This window comes from Clytia hemisphaerica, unplaced genomic scaffold (genome assembly GCF_902728285.1).
Source record: "Clytia hemisphaerica strain Z4C2 unplaced genomic scaffold, Clytia hemisphaerica genome assembly, whole genome shotgun sequence".
NCBI lineage: Eukaryota > Metazoa > Cnidaria > Hydrozoa > Leptothecata > Clytiidae > Clytia > Clytia hemisphaerica.
Genome location: NW_027104179.1, coordinates 1 through 10,484, shown reverse-complemented (window position 1 = coordinate 10,484; position 10,484 = coordinate 1).

Genomic DNA, 10,484 nt, shown 5'->3' with positions numbered 1-10,484 from the left:
TTTTCGGAAAAAATCGGGGAAAATGTCAAAAATAGAGGTCTTGCACATCTCTCTAAGTTACGTAATTTACGTAATTTCCACCATTATGGAGTAAAACGTTCGATTTGCATAAAAAAGTATGACAAGGCTGTACTCGAGATAATATTCGACTGGATCTGGTCATGCACTTGAGAAAAACTTAACTCAGTAGTGATTTTTTCCTGTAGACCTGACTATAAAACACCGTGTTTGGTAGCGTCATAAGAAGCCCCCAAATAGAAAGCGTTACGTAATTTTTCAACTTTAATCACATGCCATCACGCAAAATATTTGATTCTTCTAACTTGTCACGATCGATTGGAAAAGATGAAGCTTCTGCAGTTAATGTATCGCGATAGTAAGTGAAAAGATATGCGCCGCAGGCGAATTTTTGTACAAAAAATAGCTTAAACATTATCAAAAATAGGTCAAACAAACTCGAGTATGACACCATGATGCTCAGCTCAGGGGTAAGGAGGCGCAACCATGGTTTACGCAGAGAGGAAAGTTTTGCATCTCTGTCACTCGTGTTTGGCTAAAAATGCTCTCTTTAACACAATTGAAAAAGAATGTAGTCTAAATTCGTTGGAGGCAAGGTACGATCGCTTGATAGCTTGTAAAATGAGGTAAAAGAATGAACATTTGTTGCGAGCGAAGCGATCAAAAAAATTTAAAAAGAAAGGTTTTAATCAGGGCTCGCGAATTAATTTCCTAACGTGGAGGGGCCAAAAACATAGTGACTAAGGAGGCGCAACCATGTTTTGCGCCGACAGGAGAAAATTTCTATTTTAACCCTCTGATGTGCTTAAATACGACTCCATTTCAGACTAATTTTGCCAAGAAATCAGGTTATCGAAAGTCTACATCATGGGTAAAAATTTCTTTGAAATAAGTTTCTCTTTATTTGCAAAAACGTGGTGAAGTCATGGCCGCCTCCTGCCCCCAGTGGCTCTGGCCCTGGCTCTGGATCACTCATCATACATAACCATGGTTTTATCTTAAACAAACACTTTCAAGGGGGCAAATTAGAGTAAGATTCGAGGGCCAATACATGTTTGGCACGAGCGAAAAAATCTGGAAATTTAAGGTGTCTAGATTGCTAGAAAGCGCATCTAAATCATGAATCGTTTTATAAAATAGAGAATTTGAAAGTTGCTGATTTTTTTGTGGACCTTCACCTGGCATCCATTGAATTTGGGATAGGTGCGCACCTTGGGGTTTTCTACAAACTGTGAAAAGGAAAAATTCACGCGTTCACGCAAAAAACAGGGCAGATTCACGCATTCACGCAATAGAAATATGGATTTTCACGTTCACGCAAGTTTTTTCAATTCACGCATTCACGCAATTTTTTTTCGATTTTCACGCATTCACGCAACCAAAAAAGGCCATTCACGCATTCACGCAAACCGCTGGGGGGGCCCCGTTGTAAACAAAAGCGAGAAAATATTATGCCATTGTTTTAGAATTATGCTATATAATTTAAGTTTTATGATAATTATTAGGAATAATCAGCATACTTTATGCGTGGATCGCGCATCGTGGATCTTAAATCGTTAGATCGTGCATCTTAAATTACACCAACCCAGCAAATTCTTGTATTTTTTAAAGGAAAATTGACCAATACAATTTCTTGCATTTTTTTTCCAAGGAAAAATTACATTACATAAGATAATTTTAATTATGTTATGTATCCCAGGTTTAGGTCTGACGCGTTTTTGTTCTACTTTTGTATATAGTTATTGCTCGCTTTCGATTTTGTTATGTATTTTCTAAACATATATCAATATGAAAAAATTGTTTCAGCCTACAGTATGCGGCCCGCAAAACGTCCATCCAAATTGAAATCTGTCTAGTGAATTGAGAAAATAGGAAACGTTAAAAAATTTTCTTGTGAATTAAGCTTCAACAAGTTTAGTTTCTTTCCCAAAAGATAATTTTCTTAGAATAAAGGATTTTGTATGATTTTTTCAGTCATAGTTGAGTCACATTTTTCTAATGGCCCCCAAAACGGAGGTTTAGTTTTTTCGAAAATCTTAATCAAAAAGCATAGCACCAACAAATTACTACCAATAGGTATGCAGGCAATGCTTTACGACTTAAAAGTCAAAATTTACTTTTCTCTTTACCTTCATACAAATGGTTCGTCAAAACGGAGGTTATTTGCCCCCAAAACGTCGATTCAATTAAATTGAAATTTTTAAAAACATATCCTAAACCTTAAACTATCCCGAATTAATGACACGATAAAATAATTAGTTTTTGATAATTTTGCAAAAGAAATTCAGTCCTGGCTAAGTGCAAAATCCCTTGCAAAATACTAGCACTCTCTAATACTAATTCTATCGTGAAATATTTCAAATTTTCGGAAAAACTTTAAACTACTGAGTTGGTATGTTGGTATATGTTTATACTTTCCAGAGTTATCCAGTTTTTAGGGGTTGATTTCCAATCTTGTTTGACTTTTGACGGTTTTAAAAACTAATTTTGGAAAAAAAGAGGAAGAAGAAAATTAGCCATGTTAAAAATGACATTTTGGTATTTCTCTTTTTTTAGTAGAGGGAATTTTGTAAAATCGCTCGACTGTTTTGTTAGAAGCACTTGTTATACATTTTTGGAAAGCTAAGGGGTAGGGGAATCGAAATTACTATGTTTCCAATTTTTTTTCGGACACTTTGGTGTGATTTTCGGACAAATAAGACGGTCTCAGGCAAAAATCATAGGGTTAAAAATTAATGAAAATTTTAGCTCGAGAAAACGGAGACCTGTAGTATATTTTTGGAAAGCTCTCAAAAAATTAGGATTAGAGATATATTGCAAGTATAGGTGATTTCAGTACCTAACTCGAGATATTGAGCTTCAAAAAGCGCAAAAACTGGGCAAAATAGCTGTTTCTGGCTGAAAAACACAGTTTTCAAGGGTTAATATCTCGAGTTAGGTACAGAAATCACCTATACTTGCAATATATCTCTAATCTTAATTTTTTGAGAGCTTTCCAAAAATATACAACAGGTCTCTGTTTTCTTGAGCTAAAATTTTCATTAATTTTTAACCCTATGATTTTTGCCTGAGACCGTCATATTTGTCCGAAAATCACACCAAAGTGTCCGACAAAAAATTGGAAACATAATAATTTTGATTCCGCTACCCCTTAGCTTTCCAAAAATGTATAACAAGTGCTTCTAACAAAACAGTCAAGCGATTCCAAAAAATCGAACAAAATTCCCCCTACTATAAGACGACCCGAGCAAATCGATTAAATTTTATGCGAATGCCCCCGATTGAATCGCACAAGAAAAGCAACTATGGCACGGACAGGAGTGAGAGAGGACAGAAAAACAGAACACGGCACGGACTGCGGACAGACAGGACAGACACACGGAAAGTTCCTCTTGAAAGGCCCATTTGCTAGCGCTGGGCCAATTATGTGTAATCATTAAACAAGATCTTTTAATGAGTTAAACCATAGTGTTTGTTTTCCCCTCGCAATAATTAAATCTTATTGGTCGAAAAGCATATCACATGACTTTCCGTGGCAAAGAATATCAATCGTGTCCAGTGGCGTATTTAGGAATTTTGCCAAGTAGGTCAAAAATTTGAAGCCGAGTCGTTGCAAGTCTGGTTCTTAGAAAGTCTATTTTCCTTGCATTTCGCGATTATCATTTTTCATTTCATCGCTATCTGAGTTATTCTATGCAATGTTCCACTTTTGTTGTATCGCACTCGTACTTTGCAAATTATGAGAAATATTTAACTCATCGTGTAACCCTGTCTCACGTTTTGAATAGCTTTTTACGCTAATTAACCGCTTGTGGTAAAAAATAGATACTGATGTGGAGCAATGTCCGTTTCCCCTAAACAAGAAATATAGATGAGTTATAGTTGAGTTTATAGGCCTTATATATCCCTAAAATTATTTTTTATGTTTTGAATTGATTAGGAAGTAATTAAATGGTGTCAAATCATTTCAGATATTCATTTTCGCTCACAACAACTACCAAAAAGCAGGTAAAAACAAAGTTTTAAAAGACTTTGGAAAAATGCTTCATTTTTGCTAAAAAATAGCCATTATTAGTTCAACTTAAAGCAGTGACAACTGGTGCTGATGCTTAATACCCTGGCGATCAATTCTTAGCAATCGACCCACAAGAAGTAAAGCTATAAGATCAGTTAAGAGGTGAAAGTCACTTGGACTTTCAAAAAATTTCAGATCAAACTCGCTTCAGCCAATTTCAGCTCTGTAAACTGAGCTTCTCTCAATAAAAACTGTGAAAGAGATAAGCTAGGAAATGTGAATTCAGTATTGTCTTTTTATAAACTCGACAGAGAAGCTGTACGTAGCCTCATAGCTATTATAGCGGTTTGTGTAATTTACGATGCGCGATCCAACGATTCACGATGCACGATGCACGATCCATGCATGATTTATGTCGATTTATGTTAATTATTCTAATTATGCACGAATAAGTTTTCATATTTAAAATAACTTATATCTTCTGTGTAGAAAAAACAAAAATTGATAGAGAGAGAAAGAAAATGTTCGTCGCATGCCTCGCTCGTTTTTAAAATGAAAGAAAAAGCCTTGACGTCATAGAAAAGTTTTGGCGCGAAAAATTTATCAAAACACAAACTCATTTTTGTACGTTTATTATTTTTTTAAGAACAGTGAATAAGGTAAAAAAGGAATTATTGGCTACATTACTTTTGGCATGTTCTTATAAAAGCCTTTCACCAACTAAATGGCAACTGGTGCTTTTATTTATTTGATCTTTTTCTTTGTTTGATGATCAAGTTAATTCATTTGATCTTTCTCAAAAAAGGTGAGTTTATACACGCGCTCTTCATTAAAAACGTCTTCCCTACTTTACCACAACCCCGGACCACAACATTGTAAATTTTTATTTATAGCCCTGTCTCACTGCATTTGGTTGGTTTAATCGGAGAAACGTTTTTTTTTTAAGAAAGAAAGCAAAAAGGTTACAAGATATTCAATTCAAAAAAGTTTATGTTTTGATTTGATTTGATTTGATTGTCGAGGTTAAAATATATACACGCATACTTTACATTGACAAAAACCTGTAAATGCATAATTAGAATAATTAACATAACATATGCATGGATCGTGCATCGCGCATCGTGAATCGTTGGATCGCACATCGTAAATTACACAAACCGCTATTATAGTAGAGGGAATTTTGTAAAATCGCTCGACTGTTTTGTTAGAAGCACTTGTTATACATTTTTGGAAAGCTAAGGGGTAGGGGAATCGAAATTACTATGTTTCCAATTTTTTTTCGGACACTTTGGTGTGATTTTCGGACAAATAAGACGGTCTCAGGCAAAAATCATAGGGTTAAAAATTAATGAAAATTTTAGCTCGAGAAAACGGAGACCTGTAGTATATTTTTGGAAAGCTCTCAAAAAATTAGGATTAGAGATATATTGCAAGTATAGGTGATTTCAGTACCTAACTCGAGATATTGAGCTTCAAAAAGCGCAAAAACTGGGCAAAATAGCTGTTTCTGGCTGAAAAACACAGTTTTCAAGGGTTAATATCTCGAGTTAGGTACAGAAATCACCTATACTTGCAATATATCTCTAATCTTAATTTTTTGAGAGCTTTCCAAAAATATACAACAGGTCTCTGTTTTCTTGAGCTAAAATTTTCATTAATTTTTAACCCTATGATTTTTGCCTGAGACCGTCATATTTGTCCGAAAATCACACCAAAGTGTCCGACAAAAAATTGGAAACATAATAATTTTGATTCCCCTACCCCTTAGCTTTCCAAAAATGTATAACAAGTGCTTCTAACAAAACAGTCAAGCGATTCCAAAAAATCGAACAAAATTCCCCCTACTATTACCCCGATTTTTTTAGAAATTTTGCTAGGTCGTTTCAGCCATTTCTAGCTATGTCTCTCAGCTTCATATTATCTCTAAATGAAAGGCGGCTAGAAATATAAGCAGTCATTGAAGGTCATTACACGTGGATTTGTAGAGAAGTTGAGCTCGGTAATAATATGATCCCGATTTGCTAGGGCGGAAGAGGTCAAAAAGGGTGTTTCTAAGTCACTTAGGCGGGGCGATATGGGTCGGGCGGTATTAGATAGGTTTTTGGATTATCAAAATAAAAGCTTCTAAATAGCGAAAGGTTCACGCGCAAAACATTAGGGAAGTAAAACTGCGGAGATAAATGTTAGTCTAAGTTTTAACTGCCGCACGCATAAAATTGATAAAGTTAATACGCAAGACATGGCATCCGAAGGAGACTGTGTATCATAAAAGGAATAAGAAAGCCTGTTTCACAATTTTTCATATTTTTCAATTTCTCGGAACTATGTCACTTGACCTACTTGACCTACCCTAAATACGCCTCTGGTGTCAATATAATAAATAACAGTTGGAGTTGTAGTTTTTTTTCACAAGGAGTCAATATGAATGTCTTCAAACTGACCAAAGTTTTTGCAATAATGTTCATAACTTCACAATCAACTTGTAGTGGATTGCTATGTACTGGAAGGAAAAATATCACCATCATCTCTCGTATTGATCCAGAGCTCAGTAGAGAATATCGTCGCGGGATTGAGAAGTTTTTTGAATTTCAATCAATACAGCTGAGATACTTCGTCAAGTCTTTGTTTGATATAGGTTGCTTTGATGTATGGATTTACTCACCCATTCGAAACCTTTGTATTCACCAGACAGAAGAAAATTACGTTCGATTTCTCGAGACAGAGTGTATTACTAGCAGTTAGCTGAAGCTATACTTTAATGGGATAAATTTTCGCGGGGATTAAATTTCGCGGTTGAGATCATCCGCGAAATTTTAAGATTTCGCGGGGATTAATTTTCGCGGATGGCACTATTGGGGGGCATTATTTTCTCGATTTTGTGACTTTTACTGTCAAATCATGCATATTGGTTGTTGAAATACACATTGTTTGCGCCTCTTTGATGCAAGTAACCATTCAAATAGTATTTATTTGCCATATTTTGAGTTTTGTTTAGAAATATTTCGCGGATGGGCCTTTTTCAAATTTCCAATGGGACTTATTTTCGCGGATGACACCCAAATCCGCGAAATCCGCGAAAATTAATCCCCGCGAAAATTTATCCCATTAAAGTAAATGCCCCGAAACCGCCGGAGTTAAACATTTATTGTCAGCCATTATAATTTGATAAGTAACATTTAGTTACGACGATAAAAGCCTTTTAAAACAACATTATGTTCTAAAGTTGAAATTAGATGTAAAGTCCTTTTCTTGGCTGTCATCCTTAAAGTCCGGCAGTAGGACGTGACAACTGAGGAGTATATTCTGACTCAACCTCAAGATTACTTTGGAATAATTAGGTTTGAGAAGAACGTTTCACAATATACGCAATCAGGGTATAAACTTAGGTAGGATTTGTAGGACAAATTTTTCTGGAAAATAAACATTTCTTTTTTGTTGTTTTAAGACTGAGTGTAATAGAAGAGTGGAAAATTAGAAGGAATTTCAAGATCAAGTGAGGGTGTAGCCTTGAGGCGCTTTCAAGAACTAGAATGATATCAAAGTTGATTTTCTTCAATCACCAGATAAAAATCTAATAAAAATCCCTTTTGAAAACCCAAACATAAGAATGTGTACTGTGAAACTGAAAGTGCTTCCCTTTCATAAAGAATATACATAATGCAGATTAAAAGGTGAATTTGAAAATGAAATTGAATATCTGAATATAATTTCAGTCATTTGATTTGAAATTTAAAAAGTAAGTAACTTTGGACTGGTGGCATACTGTAGATATAATTTATTTGTATCAAAGGTTACTGAAAATTATCTGAAAAACTTTAACAATCTTTATATGTGCTTCTGCAAAAAGTTTTCAGTTAGAATAAAATTTCTTCATGGTTACTAAAAAATCCAGATAGATGACATGACAGATAAAAAAATTCACTCCATTAAGAATTAGTGAATAAGTGAAAAATAAAAATTAAAAGGAAAAATTACAGAAGAAAAAGTCAAAATCAAATGTTTGGCGAGCTACAACTGGTGGATATCAACAACAATCAATGCTGCCTGCTTGGCTTGTTTGTATGTAAAGTCTGAAGACCACCTCATCGACTAAACTCTGACGCTTCAACATCAGGCTGCACTCATCCCACAGTGCAGCCATTCAGCTAAGTGACTAATACTATTTACAAATGTGACAAGATTCTTCATTGTAATACAATAAAGGAAGTACATTTCTCAATTACTTTTGCTTTTATACTCTCCTGCACTCCATTTATCATGGATCAAAGTGATAATTCCCCTGAGGGTGATCAGTCCCAAAAATGTACCAAAGAATTGGAAGCTGAGGATCTAATAGCAGAACTTTGCTTTTATGCCTCCTTGGATTCTGTAAAATTCTGTTTGCGGAAGTATCAATATGGCAAAAGTGTACTAGATATTGAAAATGACATGTACAAAGAAAAACTTGACACCTTGAAAGAAACTGCAAACTTCTTGAAAGTGCCAAAATATAATGAAAAAACCAAAAGATCATTGTCTCATCTGATCATCTGCAAGATACAAAACCTCTTACCGGACAATTGCTCCATCTGCAACAGAAGATATAAAATTGGTCTTAGGAGCTCCGATCCTTGAATGTGCCGTTTTGTGGTCAAGGTGTACACAAACCATGTTGGTTAAATCTTGCTACGATTCCCACAAACAACACCAATATTGATGAGGACACCGACGCTGAACTCTTCAAAAGCTTGTATAACCCTCTAAATCTACCTGGCATGTTCTACATTTGTCATGCTTGTCAACCTAACACAATCCCAAGTGACAGTGACGGTGACAATAAAAGAAAAAGAAAAAAGTCACTAAGATGCTGCACCATCTATCCAAGTCAAGACAGACCAACAGAATTATTAGAGTCAGACACTGAAGATGTTGTCCTGCTGTCAACTCAAGATGCTAAGGATAAAGAGATTAACACAAGAGAAACAAAAAACCAGAATCAACAAGATGATTTTGGAAGCAGTAATAGAACTTGTCGTTTCTACAAGAATGGCAATTGCAAGTATGGATTCAAAGGAAAAGAATGCAAATTTGCGCACCCAAAAATGTGCCGAAAATTTACTCAACATGGTACAAGTAAACAAAGAGGATGCAATCTTGGAAAAAAATGTAAAGATTTCCATCCCAAAATGTGCTTCGACTCAATACGAAAAGGAGAATGTTTCGCAACATCCTGCCGTTTTGTTCATGTGAAGGGAACCAGAAGAGAACCCATTATGGTTAAAAACACAGTAACTCACAACAACAGCAAGCTATTGGCAGAAAAAGATGATGAGATCAAATCCTCTGAACCAGATCATTTTTTAGAGATTGTCCGTCTGATGAAGGAAGAAATCATGGAGACACTGGACAAAAAGATCACCTCGATCGAGAATCATCTTCATCACCTTCAGCAGACGCAAACCTCTCAAATACCCCAGTTTCCATGCCAAACTCTACCGATGATCAGGCAATTCCTCACCAAGCAAACTTCAATCCAATTCAGTTCCAATAATCAACAACTTTGTTTTTTTTTAATGTACAAGGACTGTGCCCGCAAACTGTACCAAGCAAAGTTCCTTTTATCGAAAATAACATATGTCATAAAAGTTTACTGTTTGTTGGCCTATCAGAAACATGGCTCAACAACATAAAGATGCAGAACTAAAAGTAGAAGGTATACTTTGTTCAAATGTGATTCATCACGCAAGAAAAAATCAAGAGGGAGAGCAACTGGAGGAGTCTGCTTCTACATAAGAGATGATATAGCTGCTTCATGTGAAATAATCTACTCCCATAATCACCAAGTGTACAACTCCTTTGTGTTTACTCAAAGACTGAAAACTTGGCTATGCTTGTAATATATAGACGCCAGCTGACGACAAGAGTAATGGAAATCCATCAACAGCTAAAGACCTTCTTACACCGCTCAAAGGTGCGAAACAAGCCCTTTCCGCCTTGGAACCTGTCCCAAACATAATTTGTGGCGGCGATTTCAATCTTCCAAAGTCAACATGGCCTGATGGACTACCCAAAACTGGATGCTCTATGGAAGAAAGATCAATGCTGAATGATCTAAATCGATTTTGCAACGAGTTGTTCATGTCCCAATATGTCAATCAACCCACACACAAAGATGGGAACACCCTAGACCTTGTCTTCACAAATAATGAAGATCTTATACATGACTACTCAATTTTACCAGTGTTACAAAGCACTTCACATCACAGTATTGTTATGGTATCACTAGGCTCAAAGTTCAAAATTTTTCTTCTAGTAATGATGATAAACCAGAACCACGTTCCAAATTCAACGCTTTGAATTTCTTCTCAATGAAATGGATTGGAATAAGTTAAAGGAAGATTTTGAATCAAATTGACTGGGATGTAAAACTTAACAGTGATGATCCACAAGAAATTCTTGAAACTATCAATCA